We start from the raw sequence: 21491 nt of genomic DNA on the forward strand, positions 1-21491 counted from the left end.
GGAAATGAATATAAATTGTTAGCACTAATATCTGTCTTCCCAGGTTACATGTACCTTCAGAATCTAATGCTTATTGTGCAACAAGAAAATGGTATTTACACACATGTATTGTATCTAGGTTATATTGTAACACAAGTAAAATGTATGGGATTGCCTGTCATCGGGGGGAGGGAATAGAGGGAGGGGGGGATAATTTGGAAAAATGAATACAAGGGATAATATTATAAAAATATATAATAAAAAATTATTAAAAAAAAAAAAGATCCTATACAGCCTTATAAGATAGATCAGCTACCTAGGACAAGGATTCTAATACTATGATGGCAATAATTCTCCTATGTACCCAAATTCTCTCTTCCCAATCCCTAAACCCTTCCCATACATACTTTGCTTCAAGACTTAACTCCATGGAGCACAATAAAAAACAACATTACCTAGAAAATTTCATATCTTCCTAAAGAATGAATTTTTCCCTTCAAATACATATATAGAAGATTAATGAATCAATGAACGATTTTTCACACTATTACCAATCACAGGGCTTGGACATGAGAGGGTACTGATGGCTGTGAGGATTTCATCATGGTAACCCACCCTGATAGCTTTGAGCTTACCAGAGTAAGAGTAAAAGAACTGGATAGAGATGTCATATAACTTAGGCTTTCATTTTTGCCTAAAGCAACCTTGCTTAGATAGAAAGACTCATTGATTTCTGAATTAGAAGACCTGTGTTTGAATGCTCTTAATATGTGTATGAATTAAACAATATAATTAAACTTTCTGCCTCCTTCCTGAAGTTTCTTTTTCTGTAGAATGGGGAGAAAGGATGGGGGAAGAGTTGAAATAGATAACCTTGAAAAATCCATTCCAGCTCTCCATCTATGATACTGTAAACTGACTGATCTGAAATGGAATAATAATTATTGAAACATTTTTACCTATGATCCTGAGAAGTATTTAACAACAGTAATATTTATCTGGTATTTACATAATATTTTATATCCATTTTCATAATTGACCCTCAAAATGAGCCTGTGAAGGAGATAATGGGAGTAAGTTTTATTATCCCTATCTTAATGATGTGTTTGGTTTAGTGGAAATCATGATAGATTTTGAGTTAAAGCCCTGGGATTCAGATTCTATATTTCTTTGCCATTTCTACTTCTGTGATGTTGAGAAGACATTTAATCTTCTCTGCTTCTCATTTCCACAGGGACTAGATGGTCTCTAACAACTCTTCTCATTCTTGTTCTCCCATATCTCAAATAACAAAACTGGGATAACACTTATCTGCCTGACACTAAGAACACAAATAGATCCTAATTACAGTAATAGTATCACACACATGTATGTATGTGTATATATACATATATACATATATATACATATATACACACATATATGTGTGTGTGTGTGTGTGTATATATGTAAAACATTTTCACATTTCAGTCCCAAACTATACTATGAAGAGGAAAGTGAGGTAGACAAGATTAGGTGACTTGCTCAGAATCAAACAGCTAGTAAGTGTATGAGATCAGATTTGAACTCATGAAAATGAGTCTTTCTGACAAACCTGATATATTAACTCCAGGCTTGGCATAGACCTACTGTTATCATCTAATTGCTCATATATAATCTTTTCTCAACTACAAAATAATTGAGTTTTGTGAGATTTAAAGTCCTTTCCAGTTCTAAATCAGCAATCATCTATTATCAGTTAGTACAAATGATGAAATATATAATTAGATAAGTAGATAGATAGATAGATAGATAGATAGATAGATAGATAGATAGATAAATAGATAGAATAACACAGAGACTTGGGTCATAAAGATCACATCAAGAATGAGTGATAGAGACTTACTATAAAACCAAGTAGCAGACATCTGGGAGAATAACTAAATTGTCCTTGAAACTTTTGAAACACATATTTAGGAGTTTTCTCGTTCAGTTATTAAATTCTTCATACCCACTCCCCTCACTGTATCCCCAATTTTTGACATCATCAAGAGTTCACAAAGATCTATTTTTTTAATTAGTCTCTATTTTCAAAAGCATAATCTCTTTAAAATTATCAGCATCCCCTGCTAGTTGATTAAAATCATTCTTTAAAATGTTCTCCTCTAAATACAGTTTAGACTGGAGTCCAGATCCTAATCAAAGGGACCATACCATGTGCTCAGTGATATTAATTTGAAATTTCCACTTGTCCCAGCCAGTATCCTATGCAAGTGGAATCTCCTTCAGGAGGCTAATCAGTAACCTCTCTTTGGGCCATCTGCTGCTCACTGAATATTCAAGAGATAGCTGGCTCCTAGGATGCATTCTTATAATTTTGAAGAGACAGAGTAAATTTTCTTTTCACAGTACTACATCATTTGCCACTAAAAAAATTTTTTTTGAAAAATAGGAAGAAGAAAATAATGAAAAAAATGATCACTAACACTCTTGGGATGTCATAATCTGTAAGGATCTTCACAAAAGTATTGTGTGGACAGAGCTGATTACTGTTTTTTCTGAGATGTGCCTTCCTGAGGGCTGAAATTATTTCTATTCAAGCAGGAAGGCAAAGTACATCTAAATTAAGGCTGGTTTATTTGCTCTCTTTTTAGTAAATAAATAAATAAATAATATTAAGAAGCATACCCTCTTAGCTAGTTACTAATTTAATACTGTTTCAATCTAAGAAATAATCCCTCCAATAATCAAGGAATGTGCAGGCAGGATTTATAATTTACTGAGTACAAATCAATTCACTTTTTTTAAAGCAGGGCTTTTGGGCAGATTCGTAGTTCACTAGGCACGTCAATTGTATGTCTCTTCTTTCCCCTCTGGTTGTTAGGAAACAAGCATCTTTCCAGTGACGCACCAGAATGAGCAGGAAATACCTCGCACATTGGGTGACTCATTTCCATTTGCTATCTATTGAAGTCACAGTTTGTTCATTGCCAATCAGTCCTGGTGGTTAATGGATACTCAGTAAGAAGTAATTTGTCTTTGTAAATGTTTGATGGAAAAATAGAAACAAAAAACCCAGCAAGGACTTTGTGTCTGACAAATATATTTCAAGACTAGCAAAAACTGTACATCTGTCAGATTGATACTGAAGCAATGATGGGGGTGGGGAGGATAAATGATAAGTGATTTAAAAAAAAAGTCATTTTCTACATAATATTATTTTAGTCACAGAAACAGTAGTTTATAATGGGTAGAAAAAGAAGAAAGGGAGAAGGGAAGGGAAGGGAGAAGGGAAGGGAAGGGAGAAGGGAAGGGAAGGGAAGGGAAGGGAAGGGAAGGGAAGGGAAGGGAGAAGGGAAGGGAAGGGAAGGGAAGGGAAGGGAAGGGAGAAGGGAAGGGAAGGGAAGGGAAGGGAAGGGAGAAGGGAAGGGAAGGGAAGGGAAGGGAAGGGAAGGGAAGGGAAGGGAAGAGAAGGGGGAAGGGAAGGGGGAAGGGAAGGGGGAAGAGAAGGGGGAAGGGAAGGGAAGGGAAGGGAAGGGAAGGGAAGGGAAGGGAAGGGAAGGGAAGGGAAGGGAAGGGAAGGGAAGGGAAGGGAAGGGAAGGGAAGGGAAGAGGAAAGGGAAGGGGGAAGAGAAGGGGGAAGGGAAGGGGGAAGGGAAGGGGGAAGAGAAGGGGGAAGGGAAGGGAAGGGAAGGGAAGGGAAGGGAAGGGAAGGGAAGGGAAGGGAAGGGAAGGGAAGGGAAGGGAAGGGAAGGGAAGGGAAGGGAAGGGAAGGGGGAAGGGAAGGGGGAAGAGAAGGGGGAAGGGAAGGGAAGGGAAGTGAAGGGAAGTGAAGGGAAGGGAAGGGAAGGGAAGGGAAGGGAAGGGAAGGGAAGGGAAGGGAAGGGAAGGGAAAGGAAGGGAAGGGAAGGGAAGGGAAGGGAAGGGAAGGGAAGGGAAGGGAAGGGAAGGGAAGGGAAAGGAAGGGAAGGGGGAAGGGAAGGGGGAAGGGAAGGGGGAAGGGAAGGGAGAAGAGAAGGGAAGGGAAGGGAAGGGAAGGGAAAGGAAGGGAAGGGAAGGGAAAGGAAGGGAAGGGAAGGGAGAAGAGAAGGGAAGGGAAGGGAAGGGAAGGGAAGGGAAGGGAAGGGAAAGAAAGGGAAGGGAAGGGAAAGGAAGGGAAGGGAAGGGAAGGGAAGGGAAGGGAAGGGAAGGGAAGGGAAGGGAAAGGAAGGGAAGGGAAGGGAAAGGAAGGGAAGGGAAGGGAAGGGAGAAGGAAATGGAAGGGAAGGGAAAGGAGAAGGGAAGGGAAGGGAAGGGAGAAAGGAAGGGAAGGGAAGGGTCAGAGAGAATATTTAGAAAAAGTATGCCATTGACTTTGTTCAGCTGGCATTCCATTTATTACAAAAGGTATATTACCATCATGTAGAATTAAACATAACTAGCTTCCACATTCAAAGTCACAGTGCATTTACATTAATATTCCCAATGATCTCCAAAAGTATGAGTCTGTTTGACTAGAGCCATGTAATTGCTTAGATAGTTATATAATATTTTCAAGATTTTTTTCACTGTACTTTCTAAGGAATCTGTGTAGTGTAATGGAATGATAGCTGAATTTGGAATCCAAAGACCTAAGTTCTATTTCTGGTTCTCATACTTTATAGTTGTATGACTTTAGACCATAACTTGAATCAACTTAATTTTTCTTATCAAAAAAAAAAAAAAAAAGTTCTTAACATTTTTGTATGTGCGTCATGGCTCCTTTTTTCAGTCTAATGAAATGTATTGGGTTCTCAGAATAACGTTTTGAAACACAAAATAAAACACAATTATAAATTAGACATTGAAATGGTAATTAAAATATATTTTTAAAACTAAGTTCATGGACCCCCAATTAAAAAAAAACCCCTATATTAAAAATACATATAATAAAGGGAAATAATTCAGAAAAAAATTCACAAAAATGTTCATACTGGAGGAAAATAGCTTTTAAGAACTTTGAGAGATCCATTTAAAGATAGCTTAAATGAGGAGTGGTGAAGAAATGGTAAACATTATTGCAACATTACTACTGAGAAAAATATTTGGAGGATATCAATAATTAAAGATCCATATGGATATTTTCCCATCTATAAAATATTTATGTGAATTGTTTTCTCACATATAAAGTACACACTTGATAAAAATATGAAAAAGGAATAGGCAAGTTTGAAATTAAACTTCTACAGTAGACCATATCTTCAATTACCCAAGACTGGATGAACTGCATCACTGGCTGATGAAAATTCCCAAGTTAGTAACAGCTCCAGTTGACTTTTTGAAGCTCTTGCTATTCTTTTGGGACAATTTTCAGAGATAGTTCACAAATTTATATTTAACCATTCTGGAGAACAATATGGAACTATGCCCAAAGGGTTATCAAACTGGGCATATGCATTGATCCAGATGTGTCTCTATTGAGCCTGTATCCCAAAAAAGATTATAAAAAGGGAAAAGGACTCACATGTGCAAAAAATGTCTGTAGCAGTCCTTTTTGTAGTGGCAAAGAACTGGAAAGTGGATGCCCATTAGTTGGAGAATGGCTGAACAAGTTATGTTTGCTGTATGTGTGTAAAGAAATATTATTGTTCTATAAGAAATGACCAGCAAGCTGATTTCAGAGAGGCCTGGAGAGACTTACATGAACTGAGGCTAAGTGAAATGAGTAGAATCAAGAGAGTATTATACAAAGCAACAACGAGATTATACAGGGATCAATCAAGTGTAATTTTTTTTTTTTCATTTAGATGTGCTATATCTCTGGAGTGAATACTCACATCATTGAGGTCACAGATTATTGAAGTACTGAAGTTGTTAATGTTAACAAAACCAAAAATTTCTTGTTTCCTTCTCGTCTCAGATGGATTCTACCCAATGAAATGGCACTTCAAGTCACTAATGAAAAATCTCAGTTTATTGGATTTATTTGCAATAAAATTAGAGCTGACTATATAAGAATGAAAATTAGCCCTTTTCTTTCTGGTTACTCAGAGGAAATTCAAAATACCAAGATTTCTACAGGACAAAAATCAATTACAATGATCATCAATAGAAGAACAAGTTAATATAAAGGTTCTACTTCTACTTCTATTTTCTCTACTTTTACAACTAGAGCAGTTTCCTGATCTCAGCTTTGGTCCTCAGCAATCTAGTACCAAGCTCAGAGAGGCAGTATTGTAAGGCAATTATAGTATGTGTACTTAGAATCAATCTTTTAAACATCTACTTTCAAGTATCTAATTCCAATATCAATTATGTGATGATAAGCAAATCACCCAAATTCTTTAGACCTGTTTTCTCATCTACAAAATGAAGGCAATTATAGTTTATGTATATATTTCATAATGTTATAATGAGTGTCTGAGCAAAAAGAAATGTATAATAAGCACTTTAAAATCTAAAAGAGATAACTGTCAGTTATAATGTTCTTGTCATCTCTCAATTACAATATTTCTCTGGGAGGAGGTTTCTTTTCTGTATAATCTTTTCCTCTGTGAGCAGGTTTCTTGGGAGGCTTCTGGAGCCTCTAGCCAGAGCGAAGGTAGAATCTCAAATCCTCTTCTTCCTGAATCCTGGCTCTGAATCTCCTTGAGCTTCCCTGAAGTTCTCTTGGGAAGTCTTGTCCTTCCCCTGTCTAGACTGTCTCCTTCCAGACTGCCATCCAAACTCAATGTCCCTTCCAAACTCAGGAGGCAGTCTTGGTGGCTCCTTATATCCTCCCAGAGAATGGGCTTGTGGGTATTCCAAAGGTGTAAACTCTTTTAAAGGTGTAAACTCCTTTCAGAAAACTAAATGTGTAAACTCCTTTTAAAGATGTGAACTAAAGGTGTGAATTCTGAGCTAGAGAATTGCCAAGAACCAACTTACCACCTAGTAAGAACCTAATGGTCAGTTATTATTTATTAACATATAAGCCCCTTGAGAACAGTGACTCTTTCAACTTTGCATTGGAACTTAGATAATTTAGGATGGGAACAATACTAGGTAAGTGTTTAATAAAAACTTCTCCAATTGAATCAAATCACACAACATCTGAGATGTCTATATTTAAATTTTGTGTGATGACTTGTGTTACATATAGTAGAGGAGATTCCTACTCCTATTGATAATTACTCAGGTATGATTTGAATTAAATAATCTTTGAAGTTTCTTGTAGTTCTGATATCTGGTGGTTCTGTAATGTAGACTGATAGGGTGAAATAGTGACAGAATATTAGTACTGACTCCAATAAGATGTGGAATCAAATCTGTGTTCTTCTGCATTGACTATAAAATCACAAAAAAAAAAAAAAAAACTCTGAATATCCCAGGCAAATCTCTGAGACTAAAAGCTACTAAGGACTGGAAAGTCTTTATCAGTGGTTTCCTCTCCTGTCCTCACCATCAAACCTATCTGTCAAATTTCCCATTAACTTAACTGTCCTATTCTCTGCCTTTCAGGATAAAAAAATTTAATACTGATAAGTGAGCCAACAAATCCTTGCTAATGCCTCAGCAAGTGTTGTAAACAATAAGTTTACTAAGACACTGATGTACTTCACACTAAAGCAATAATGATAATAATTCTATGTGCCATATATGAATATTGATCTGAATATTGATTCTGAGTCAAATCAAGTAGAGATATGGTACTTATAGATATGAAACACATCCCCACTGAGTCCTCTTCTATAAATGAGGTGATATTTGAAGAAGATACCTAAGTACTCTCTAATGATCTTGATTCAATTAACTTATACTCAAAGAAAAGATACAAATGTTTACCTAGTCAAACTGATATGAGAAGAGGTATGCTCAAACAAAGGGCATTTGATATTTTATATAAACATTTATACATGTATGTACAAAAATGAATATGTATACATGTGTATCTATAGACACACACAATGGAAAAGTAAGGGTAGATAATTATATCTAAGCATTCTGTAGTTTAAAAAAAGCAAGATATTCATACTAGAGTAGAAATACTTTGTTGTACTAATACATTGTTGATGGAATTGTGAACTGATCCAACCATTCTGGAGAGCAATTTGGAACTATGCCCAAAGGTCTATCAAACTCTACATATCCTTTGCTCTAGCAGTGTTTCTACTGGGCCTATATTTCAAAGAGATCATAAAAAAGGGGAAAGGACTTTGTGTGCAAAAAAAGGTTTGTGGCAGCAAGCTTTTTATAGAGGCAAGAAACTGGAAACTGAGTAGATGCCCATCAGTTGGAGAATGACTGAATAAGTTACAGTATATGAATGATATGGAATATTATTGTTCTATAAAAATGATTAGCAGGATGATTTTAGAGAGGCTGAAGAGACTTAAATGAGTAGATGTGAAGTGAGTAGAATCAGGAGAACATTGTAAACAGCAATAGCAAAATTATACAATAATCAATTCTGATGGACATAGCTATTTTCAATAATAAGATGATTCAAGCCAGTTCCTACAATTTTGTGATGAAGAGAGCTATCTGCACCAAGAGAGAGGACTGTGGGGACTGACTTTGGATCAAAGCATAGTATTTTCACATTTTCTATTATTGTTTACTTGCATTTTATTTTCTTTCTCATTTTTCCCTTTTTCTCTGATTTTTCTTGTGCACCATAATAATTGTAAAAATATGTACAGAAGAATTGGTTAATATATTAGCTTATTTGCCATCCAGGGAGAGGGTGGGTGGAAGGGAAGGGGAAAAATTTTAGAACACAAGGTTTTGCAAAGGTGAATGTTCAAAATTATCTATGCATGTGTTTTGGAAATAAGAAGCTTTAATTAAAAAAAAAAGATATAGTTTGTTGTTTTATTTTCTGACTCTGTCTTTGTCTTCCCCGGACTATATCTATCACTCTATCTCTTCTTTTTTTTTTCCTTTTTTCCTCTTCTTCTCCTTCTTATCCCTCATCCTTTCCTTTTTCTTCTCCCTTTTTTCCCTCTCTCTAGAGGTAATGTGGTCCAATTTTAAAAGAATACTGGATCTCTAGATAGATGATGTGCATTCAGATCTTGTGTCTGATGCTTATCTGTATAATCTTCAGGAAGTGACAAATTCTGGAACTCTGTTCCTCACATATGAAATAGGGAAAAGGTATTAGATTGCCTCTAAATTCCCACTACTTCTAAATCTATGAAACTGTTACAAATTCCCATTTCTTTATAAACTATAACCAAATAGTTATCTCTCATTTAGATAAATTATAATTTGCATATCTATTTTTGATTATTAATTATCAATGTATATTTTAATTCTGCATATTTAATAAATTTATATTGCTATTTTTCAAAAAAACAGCAAAAATATTTTGTATAATTGGCCATGGCATACTTTTGCAATGACTAATGTAGTGGAGAAAAGCAAAGATTTAAACAGGAAATTACAAATTATTTATTTTCTCTATGTGCCCAATTTTATATTATATGATTTAATAGATAGAAATCTGATAATGAAATATGAGAGTGAACTTTAGATTTTTAAGTTGTCCTTTTGCGTTTGAAAGGGTTAAAGACTAAGAGTAACTGTGGGCTTACTCAATTGTTGTTCTCTCTGACCATTCACTGGGATTTTACTTTAAGACAAGTATATATCTAGACGGGTATGGAAGCAAACAAGTTGAAAGGGACTTATAAGCTAGAGTTTTGCAAATACAGACAGAGAGTACTTTAAAACTATGGGGACCACAATTCTCGGATTAAGAAATTGAAACTATTTCTAGTCATATGAAAAGATGCTCCAAATCATTACTAATCAGAGAAATGCAAATTAAGACAACTCTGAGATACCACTACACACTGTCAGATTGGCTAGAATGACAGGCAAAGGTAATGCAGAATGTTGGAGGGGATGTGGGAAAACAGGGACACTGATACATTGTTGGTGGAACTGCAAATATATCCAGCCATTCTGGAGAGCAGTTTGGAACTATGCTCAAAAAGTTATCAAACTGTGCATACCCTTTGATTCAGCAGCATTGCTACTGGGTTTTTAGCCCAAAGAGATCTTAAAGAAGGGAAAGGGACCTGTATGTGCCAGAATGTTTTTGGCAGCCCTCTTTGTGGTGGCCATAAACTGGAAACTATGTGGATGCCCATCAATTGGAGATTGGCTGAATAAATTGTGGTATATTAATATTATGGAATATTATTGTTCTATAAGAAATGACCAACAGGATGATTTCATAAAGGCCTGGAGAGACTTACATGAACTGATGCTGAGTGAAATGAGCAGGACCAAGAGATCATTATATACTTCAACAACAATACTATATGATGATCAATTCTGATGGACATGGTTTTCAACAATGAGATGAACCAAATCAGTTCCAATAGAGCAATAATGAACTGAACCAGCTACAGTCAGGGAAAGAACTCTGGGAGATGATTAAGAACCACTACATAGAATTTCCAGTCCCTCTAATTTTGTCCACCTGCATTTTGGATTTCCTTCACAGGCTAAATGTACACTATTTCAAAGTCCGATTCTTTTTGTTCAGCAAAACAACTGTTTGGTCATGTATACATATATTGTATTTAATTTATATTCTAACATATTTAACATGTATTGGTCGACATGCCATCTGGGGCAGGGGGGGGGGGAAGGAGAGGAAAAATTGGAACAAATGGTTTGGCAATTGTCAATGTTGTAAAATTACCCATGTAAATATCTGGTAAATAAAAACTATTAAAAAATAAATAAATACAAATAAAAATAAAAATAATTAAAAAAATATATGGGGACCTAACCCACAAGTTGAAGTTGAGAGAGAAGAATCTGCACTAAAATATTCCAAATTCATGAGGTTTTTACATGTTTCTTGTTTGGGCTATCTTCCTTCTTGATGTATAGACATATAAAACTTTTTTGGTTGGGGAGTATGCAATAAGAAGTAATGACACAGGATTTCAGAAGAGATACTATCATTGAAAAGTTTTTGGGTCAAGGCAAGAGATGCAAAGGTTTCATATTTTTTAAGAGAATTCTCTTTGCTTTATCAAACTCTGAGTCCATTCATCCTGCTCCATAGATGATAAATTAATGATAATGAGAAGCATTTAGTTGGCCATATCAACTGACTATTAGAGCCAAATTTTGTACAAAATGCCTCATAAATATTCAGGGAAAAGAGCTGATCCCTTGTTCTAAAGTCCCTGTATCATCATCTAATAATCTTTGTGTTGAATACAAGTTGAAACTAAACTGAATTATATTGTATTGTCTATCCTGCTTTGCTGAATCACAAAAAGTTTAGCTGATTAGCAAGAATAGAAGGAAATATTCCTGAAGACCAACACTGACATACAAGATAGCAACATAGAAAAATGTCTTAATATTCTAGAACCAGAGGATAAATTAGTCATTGAAGAATCTACCAATTACCTGCTGATACACCAAAATGAAAACTCCAAGTTATATTGTAGCCAAATCCCAGATTTATCAGGCCAAAGAGAAAATATTTCTAACCACCTTTAAAAAAACTATTCAAAGATCAAGTAGCAGGATTACACAGAATTTAGTAAGCTTCTACATTAAAGGATTGGAGAGCTTCAAACAAGATATTATAGAAGGTAAGGAAATTTATGTTAAAACCAAGAATCAAATACCCAGCAAAACTGAGCATAAACTTTCAGGGAAAAGACAGACATTTAATGAAATAGAGGACTTTCAAACTATCCTGATGAAAATACCAGAGATAAATAGAAAATTTAGTCTTCAAATGCAAGACTCAAGAGAAGCATAAAAAAAAATGGTATTCAATTAGGTTAAACTGTTTACATCCTTTCAAACCAAGATGATACTTGCATAACTCTTAAGAATGATATTTTTATTAGAGCTGTTAAGAGTAACATAGATAGAGGGTATAAGTATAAAATGACTACAATCTGATGATATAAAAATTAAAAGGTGGGGGGAAAGGATTATGCTGGGAGAATAGGAAAGGGAAGGCAGAATAGGGTAAATTACACCATATAAAAAGGAACAAAAAGACCTATTACAGTAGAGAGAAATAAGGGAGAAAGGGAGCATTGTTTGAACCTTACTTTCATTATTTTTGGCTAATAGAGAGAATAACATACTCTCAATTGTATACAGAAATTTATATTACTCTATAGGGAAGTGGGAGGGGAAAGGGGAAACAAACGGATGGGACTGATGGAAGGGAGGGGAGGCCGAAGAAGGTGGTGATCAGATGTGAAACACTAGGGGAAAGGGACAGGGTGAAATGAGAGGGAAGAGTATAAATGGGGAAATATGATGGAGGGAAATGCAGAGTTATCATAACTGTGAATGTAAATGGAATGAACTCTCCCATAAAATTGAAACAGCAAAGTTGATTAAAAACCCAAATTCTTCAATAAACAAACAAACAAAAAAAAGCAATTTAAGCTGTAAGATACACAAATAGTAGAAGTAAAATGCTGAAGCAGAATATATTATGCTTCAACTGAAGTTTAAAAAAATAAAGCAGGGGAATCAATCCTGAGCTTAGAAAAAATAACAGCAAAAATACATCTAATTAAAAGAGACAAGGAAGGGAACTACATCTTGTTTAAACAAAAAAAAAAAAAAAACAAAAAAAAAAAAAAAGGAGGGGGATTTGCATAGAAAATAAAGTAATATCAATACACACCAAGTGGCATAGCATGTAATTTTTGGAGGAAAAGTTAAAAGAGTAACATATATCAGATTGTTTGTTGTCTTGGGGGTGGAGGTAAGAGAAAAAGGGAGGAAAAAATCTGGAACTTAAAATATTACAAAAATGAATGTTGAAGACTATTTTTACATGTTATTGGGGAAAATACCATTAAGTTAAAAAAAAAAATTCAGATGAAGAGTTAACACGGAAGTAATGAGTGCTCCATCACCTCTGGGACAGGGCAATTGAATAGTCTAGACCACTGAAATAAATATATTTTTCTGAGCTTTCTAATAAGGAATGATGATTGAAAGATAGATAGTAAGCCTAACTATGCCACTACAAATGATCAAGAAAGAGGGAAATGCCTTGTTTTTAAGTTGGTTGTGATTTAGCAGCTCACAATCTATCCTCTTGCCTCAGCACTGGTCATTTAAATAAAAATATTTTCTATATGTCCCATGTATAATGCAGATTTAAGAAATCACAGAGCTGGTCATCTATTCATCAGGTATTCTGCTGATAAAGTTAATTATGGTTGGAGATATGCTACTCCTGCCAATTGCTGAGAACATATGTGTCTACACTACTCCCCAAGCCTCCTGAAGCTGAGTCCCAAAATCATGCCAATTGTACGCCAATTCCTTGTCATGAGGTCCTCAATTTTTTTTCTCTTTCCTTCAGCCAATTCTGTTGAGACCTTATATTAGTGGCCCAACCTCTCCAACTGCTAATGAAGTCTTCAGTGATGTCTGCTGTTGCCTACTCCTTCCCTCTCAGTAGGCAATTATTATTTTGCCCTCTGACTACTCTACCAAGGTCAATTGTTACCCTCTGTGCCAGGAAAAAACTGTCTGTCTGAACATTTCTCCATTTGGAAGAGTCTCAGGTGGGCCCAAGCCCCAGGTGAAAATAAGCAAGTCTATGTGATAGGTAATGTCATATTTTTGAAGTTTACAATGAGTAATTAAAATATTAAAATGGGGGGATTGAGGAGGGAGGCATAAACAGTAACATGAAAAACATCAGAGCAAAAAATGGTAGCATTTACTATATGTCATCTACCATCATAACAGATCAAGGAGAATGCTCTTATTACTTTTCCCTAGCCCACCAATCAGGACCTTTCCTTTCCCTGGAAGTCACCTGGGATGTAGGAAGGGAAAATGCATGATCTTTTCTTTATTAGAGATTGCTCTAGGGGCTACTTACTGTCATAAAGGAGATTCCCTTCTAATAATGCCACCCAACTTCTTTGAACACTTCCTGGGAGTAGTTTTACAATAATAGGATTTACATTATGGTAAGCAATGGGATACTACAAGACTGCCTTTTGCTTACTGAACTGTCACTGCCTTGGGAAGCTGCTCTATCATCCACTGCTATTTGGCCTATGGCTTTTAATTCTTTGGTGAAAAGTGCAAGTCTGAAAACCAGTATGGCTTAACTTAACTCTCTGAATTGATATGGGGAGGGGGAGGTACAATAAAACATGGTTTATCCACCCTAAAAAAAAAAAAAAGCATGGAAATGCTTCTGAAGGGCTGGAATTCTCTGTTTAACAAAGCATAGAGCAAGCTCAATCTTGTACCCCTGATGATCTTTTCTAAAAGTAACTTGCCTCCACTTCCCTGGCTCTTCCTTTTCAGAAACTTCTAGTTGGTTACACCTCCTATGCATATTTCTCTGAGGAGGACAGATGCCAATGGGGAGCAACATGAAGGTGAAGGAGGGTTTGCCTCCCCACTAACCCCAGTTCTTCTGGGAGGTTATCTCAAATATGCAGCAAGTGGACCCAAGCAATTAAAGGCTCAAATTTAATGTAGTGTTTCAGATAAATAACTGACATGGTACCTATTGGAAAATTGTTGTTACAAAAGCTACCTGCCAGTGACTGTTGGAGGTTTCACTCAGACCTGTAGAATGGATCTCTTCATGTGAGAGGATGATGATGGATGATGGATGGATGGATGATGGATGGATGGATGATGGATGGATGGATGATGGATGGATGGATGATGGATGGATGGATGATGGATGGATGGATGATGGATGGATGGATGGATGATGGATGGATGGATGGATGATGGATGGATGGATGGATGATGGATGGATGGATGGATGATGGATGGATGGATGGATGATGGATGGATGGATGATGGATGGATGGATGGATGATGGATGGAAGGATGATGGATGGAAGGATGATGGATGGAAGGATGATGGATGGAAGGATGATGATGGATGATGATGGATGATGATGGATGATGATGGATGATGATGGATGATGATGGATGATGATGGATGATGATGGATGATGATGGATGATGGATGATGGATGATGGATGATGGATGATGGATGATGGATGATGGATGATGGATGATGATGATGATGATGATGATGATGATGATGATGATACAAGGAGACTGAGAGACAGTTGTGTTCTCTGACCTCTCCACTGAGAGACAATCGAGTTATCTGACCTTTCTACTCTTCCCTCGCCTCCAATTTATTTCATTCCTAGTCCACAAGGAACATCTGTGAAGGCTGCTTTGCAATTCTTTCAAGTTTATGATTCACAGCTGTGGAGGTTCTCAGAGAATTGACCTGCCCTTTCACTTGGGCATGGTCCTTAATGATTCCCCATTTTTTGCTTTATAGGAGCATGAGTATTTTCCCCCCAGCATGCTCAGTAAGTTTATGCATTAACTGTTATCTGAGTCCACAGACTGAGTAACACAAACCACAATATCACCTATGATTGGTTGTAGGGTGAGAAACTATAGCAGGTGTTGAAGCTTGTGAGATGACCTGGAGTTAAATCAAATAGAGAAAAGGACTGTAGTGAGAACAGGCTGGTAAGACTTTTTTTAGTCAGGGTAATTAAATGGCCCAACACATCAAAGGACCAAGCCAGGAAACTGATGAGACTTATGAAAAATGCCTGTTCTTACTACAACCCTCTTCTTTGTTGATTTGCCTCCTTGACATCTTACAAGCTTCAATTCCTGCTAAAGTTCTATTTGCACTCTCTAGAATGTGCACTCAGATACCTTATCATGTGGACTTAGATCATCCTCTCACATGAAGAGATCCATTCTACAAGTCTGAGTTAGACCTCTAGCAGCCACTGGCAAGTGGTTCCCATATCATAATGATTGTATAGCTGGGATTGGGAGACCAAACAGATGTTTGGAGAATAAAGCAGATAAGGCACACTTGAAGGGTGAGGCAAAATGTGGCATATACTTGTATTAAAAATATAAAGACTTGGGATTTAGGCTGCCCCTCTTTCATTAACTAGATGTGTGATGTTGGACAAGTCACTTCCATGTTCTTGATCCTCAATCTTGTTATCTTTCCAAAGAAAGAATTAGATAAGTATTATCTAATGTTTGTTCTAATTCTCTGACTGTAACTAGAAAGGTCCAAGGATGCATTAATATTATGTAACTTTTATTGTGGCAAAAGGAAACTCAAGGCCACTTGTATCAAAAGTCTTTGGGTCAGAAACTATACTCTCTTTGAGTTAGATTCACCTGAAAGATATACTATCCCTTTGTGCTAGCAATTTAATCCTTCAAATTTCAATTATCTATTATTGCTTATGTATGGTAAACTTTCCTTGTGAAACTATAAATTTGTAATTATCCATCAAGAGGATTGTATTTGAGTCTTATAATAATTTACTTAGAAACCTTGGTTAAAGCAATTGGACTATGTTAATCTTTTCATTTAATAAAGTTTTATAGTTTCTAGGGTAGCAAGATGGCACAATGGATTGAGCATTAGCCCCATAGTCAGGAGGGCCTGAGTTCAAATTTGGCTTCAGACACTTAATACTTCCTAGCTGTAATCTTAACCCCAATTACCTTGTCAGAAAAAAATAACCCAACATAATTCTTTATGATCTGGGCCATATGTGAGATCATTAACATAATTTAACCTCTTGCATGATATCTTATATATAGTGGGTGCATAACACATGTGTTAAATAGGTGAACTATCTCTTTAATGGCAGAATTACATAACCTAATCTTTACAATTTTTCTTTAAACAGGATCCACCTGTATACAATAAAAGTACAATATTTGATCTAGAGAATAATTTTATTTTGAAAGGGATTTATTTTTAATATTTACTTGCACTAGAAGAAGCAAGTGGAAAAGGGCTTTTTTAGGAATTGGGGCTGGATTTGTGATTTTTTTCATTCATATAGAGAGCTACCAGATGAGGAAATTCAGGTTGACACTTTTTCTCCATTAGAGAACTGCTCAGAGCAGTAAAGTGACTTGCCTGGGTTCATTCAGGCAGTACATGTCAAAGGAAGTAGTTGAACCCAGATCTTCTTGGTTTTGAGTCCAAGAACTTTGCAATAATGATAGCAATTTGATATTATTATGACAATAATAATGTAAAATGATAATTTGAGGTAAATTGAGAATAAGATTATAGTAATTGAAATTTGTTCAGTAGTTTAAAGTTCATAGAGTCCTTCATTTTCTCATCTATTTCTGTTGTTACAGCAGTCCTGTGAGGTAAACTCAGCTGACCTTATTATCTTCATTTTAGAGTTCAAGAGAAATAAAGTCAAAAGAAGTTACCTGACTTGTTTGAACATATTTAGGAAGTATCAGGGGGTGGAATTTGCATACCTGACTGTGAATGTTCTTTATAATAAGACAATTTCCCTCCTAAGCCATGATATTTTTCAAATACACTCACACATACACATGATTCACATACATACACATACACACACACACACACACACACACACATAAATACACATACACATATATATCCTCCTCACTTAGGCTTTTCCCTTTTTTTAACTTTACCTACATTTTCTCAGTTGATTCTTATAATAACCCCATTATCAGGGTTTGAAGTACTAGAATCATATTTAAGGAAGGCACTAGAATAATACATCTGCCACTTTATAGATGAGAAAATGGGGTAGAAGGTTATACTTTATCCATGGTTACGCAGTTAGTGTCTATGCTTTTAATACCAGTTCTCTTGAATTTCCAATAAGTAAACTTCTTTCAGAATGAATAGGCAGCATAAATATAATGGAGAGAAGCTATCTTTTGAAATCAGAAAACCTAGATTTGAATCCTGGCTCCACCGCTTACTGTGTGATCTTGGGAAAATCATTAACCTCTCTACATCTCAGAGAGGTTATATTTATTTACATCTATAAAATAAGGAAGTGGGACAAATTGCACTCTAAGATCCCTTACAGCTCTAAATCTATGATCTTATGAATCACCAGTAAAAATGAATGAATTCTAATTTTAATAAATATATCTATCTGAGTTTGCGGATCTATGAATTTTCACCCTAACTTTTCATTACAAGTTCAAATTTCTGCCATTAAACTTTTCAAGTAAACATTATATTTTCTAGCCTGGTCTCTTCACATTCTCTTGCTCATTGCTACACAGCATTTCTTTGTTTGGATTCTGTAACAATATCATGGTTACAAACCAAAGAAGTCTTTAAGTCTTTAGACTTGGGAAAAATCCAAAGTATAGATTTCATAAAATTTTCTTTAGTATTTTAAATATGTCTTTTTCATTTGCTTCTTCTAGTGCAAGTAAATATTAAAAATAAAATTTTAAAAACTCCTGTGGCCTCCTTGGCAAGATCAATTCCTGGAGTTGGATCATTGTGGTTGTGCACTTTGGACCCAGCTTTTTCTATTTCCTGTATGCTTCTGATCCTCTTCTTAGCACAAATATGTCTACTTTTTGCAACACTACCCCTTTCCTGCTAATATTTGTTTTATTTTTTAATCCATTAATCCATTTGTTTTATTTTTAAAAGAACTAGAATCAGAGTCAGCACATTTAAATTCCATTCTTGGCTTTACCATTTGCTAAAGATGTTGGAAAGTTGCTTAATTTTGCTGAACCTCAGTTTCCTCATTTGTAAAAGAAGAGGGTTGGACCTGATTTTATGATTTTTTTCTCAGAATTTTCATTCCCCTTTTCTCTTTCCATGATTCACTAGCTTGGATTTGGCTTTCATTTTAAGCCATTTCTTCTTCTCCCTCTTGTCAATAATTCCCCCAAACAATTTTTATTTCACTTCCAATTTCCCTTCCAATCCTGCCATTAATTAAATGTGTGGACTTAGCTTTTCTTGGCCTCAATTTTCTTAGCTGTAAAATAAGGGAATAGGTCTAAATATCCATCTCTGATATCCCTTCTACTTCAGTCTCTTATAGCTTTATGAGATTGAATAATGATCTTGAATATCCATTGCTATTTTAATATGAAATATATATATATATATGTATGTATATATATATACATACATATATATATATATATATATCCACTTTGGATTTTCCTTGATATACTTTCATTTGTGCATACTCAAACAAGCTTTTGTAAAACTTCCTAATTTGTTTCTCTTTCCATGTTCTCTATATAGTTGCCAAATTGATATTACTGAGGTATAGGTCTTACCATAAAACTTCCCTCAATGAACTCCAGGAACTCTCTGGTAGCTACTATAGATTAAAATACAAATTCCCTGTTTGGCATGTACACTCCTTCACAACTGGTTCTTTCCAGTCTTCCCCTTTACTCATGTTACATTCAAGTCAAACTTGCCTTTGTGATATTCTCATCATGGCATTTGATCTTCCATCTTGTGATATAAAAAAAGTTTAATAGATAATTTCCGTGGAATTAATCATTTTATTAATTATTCTAGTGAACACTTAATAAAATAGATCATTGACAGTCCTGAATGCCAAAGACCTCTCATGGAACCCACTCAGTAATCAGATGCCCTTGGAAAAATGATTGTTCCTGAGAATGGCAGTTAACACTGAGAAAAAATACTGTAATGAGAGATGGACCTATTCTAATTAAGAGCTGGAGAATTATTGCTCCTGGACCATCCAAAGCCTTGGACAATGTAAAACAAAGGATCTGTTTTACCCCCATCCCTCACGTAAGCCTGAGTAGAACAGAATGGTCTTCCCCTCCTTATCAGCAATGTCCTTTATATGCTATCTTGATGTAATAAAGAATAAGGATATAGGAAGGAAAAAATCCCTGGATCACCCCAATAATTTATTATTTAATAATCATTTCCCTCAGTCTCTAAACTTTTGACCAGATTATTCTTCATATTTGGAATCCACTTGCTTCTTCTATCAATTTATTACAAGTCTGAGCTTCTTCTGAGGCTGAGTTAAAGTGTAATCTCCAATTAAATTAATCCTATTTTCTGAGCTTTCAGGTATCAGGGCCTTTCCTCATAGTAGGGTGAGAAAGAAATGAACATTACTTATCTGTTGTAAGAATACCATTTCTCTCTCTTCACCTTATCTACCAAGTAGAATGAAAGTTTCTCAACAAATTAGACTTTTTTTTTGTATTCTCAGTTCCCTAATACAGTGTCTAGTATATAAAAGGCACTTAATAAATGTTTCTGGAATGAAATGAATGGAAATTATGATACCCACATGATAAAATTAATTGGTCCCTTCTTTTGCAATGTGGATTGCACAGTAAGCATGAAATGTCTCACTCTTTCTTTCCCAGATGTTTTTCATTAGCTACATATGTAACAATTATATTTCATTTTATTACTTGGTGCTGTTAGCAAGCCAGATACATGGTTGGTGAATAATTTTACTTCTCCTATTCATATACCATCAGCAAAGGTTAAGCCAAAACCCATGTCAATAAATTAAACAAAGAAATAAGGAATCAGCCAACTTTTATGCTTCATTACAGCATGGAGATGACCGTAGGGTCTGAAAGGTTATGAGAAAAATTCTATCAAGTTGAAAAAAAAAAGTTTCAAATTTGACAATCCTAGGATCATAGAATTACAAATTTTGAGCTGGAAGGAGTCTCAGGAATCATATAGTCCAGAAGAAATTTACAGATAAGAAAATAAAGATTTAGGGTGGTGAAATGATTTGTCCCAGGTTATACAGATAGTTAGTGGTAAAGCTCAGGTCTTCTGACTCTAGATGCAACAATCTTTCCAAAATGAACTTTGGGTCTAGGATAATCTTTGTATTCCTCTACATAAAGGAAGGTATAATCCATACATTTACCCAATCCTGAAATTTTTGGGAACAGAGCTGATCCGAAAAAAGGAGTAGAACAATAGCCATTTGCACAGACGGATTTGAGAAAGAATCAAAAAATCCTATATTTTAAAAAAGTCATCCCTGCCTAAAATTAATTCCCCTGCACGCTCTCTCTCTCTCTCTCTCTCTCTCTCTCTCTCTCTCTCTCTCTCTCTCTCTCTCTCCCTCTCTCTCTCTCTCTCTCTCTTTCTCTCTCTCTCTCTGTACATATATATATATATATATATATATATATATATATATATATATATATATATATAAATTTAAAATTCTGGTTTGTTCTCTACAGCTACTAAAATTAGGCCATAAAAACAGTCATCAAGAATTCATGAAAAATTGTTCATGTCCTTTTCACATATTTATTACCTGTTTAACCTCCCAATGGGAATGCTAGATACTGACCCAAACCTTTTTAATTGTAAAGTTTTGTCCTGGGATGTTTACTATTCATGTCTACTACTCATAAGTACAGTTATTGAACAACACTCATTTAATGAAAATCTTTTGGAAAGACATTTATAAATTATTACACAATGTATGACTTTCTCTGTCCCATGTCAACCTCTTTTGGGTATTCTTCATATTTGGAATATCTACACCTACTAATGTCTACACTTATTTGCTATCAATCTGAATAAATTACTGAACCTCTACTCTAATATAAAAACATGCTTCTTCCAGATTTTACTTCACATGACATGACAAAGTAGCGCCACCTCCACACAGGAATTGACAAAAACAAAAACAAAAACAAAAAAACTTTT

Source organism: Sminthopsis crassicaudata, chromosome 4, assembly GCF_048593235.1.
Source record: "Sminthopsis crassicaudata isolate SCR6 chromosome 4, ASM4859323v1, whole genome shotgun sequence".
Lineage (NCBI taxonomy): Eukaryota > Metazoa > Chordata > Mammalia > Dasyuromorphia > Dasyuridae > Sminthopsis > Sminthopsis crassicaudata.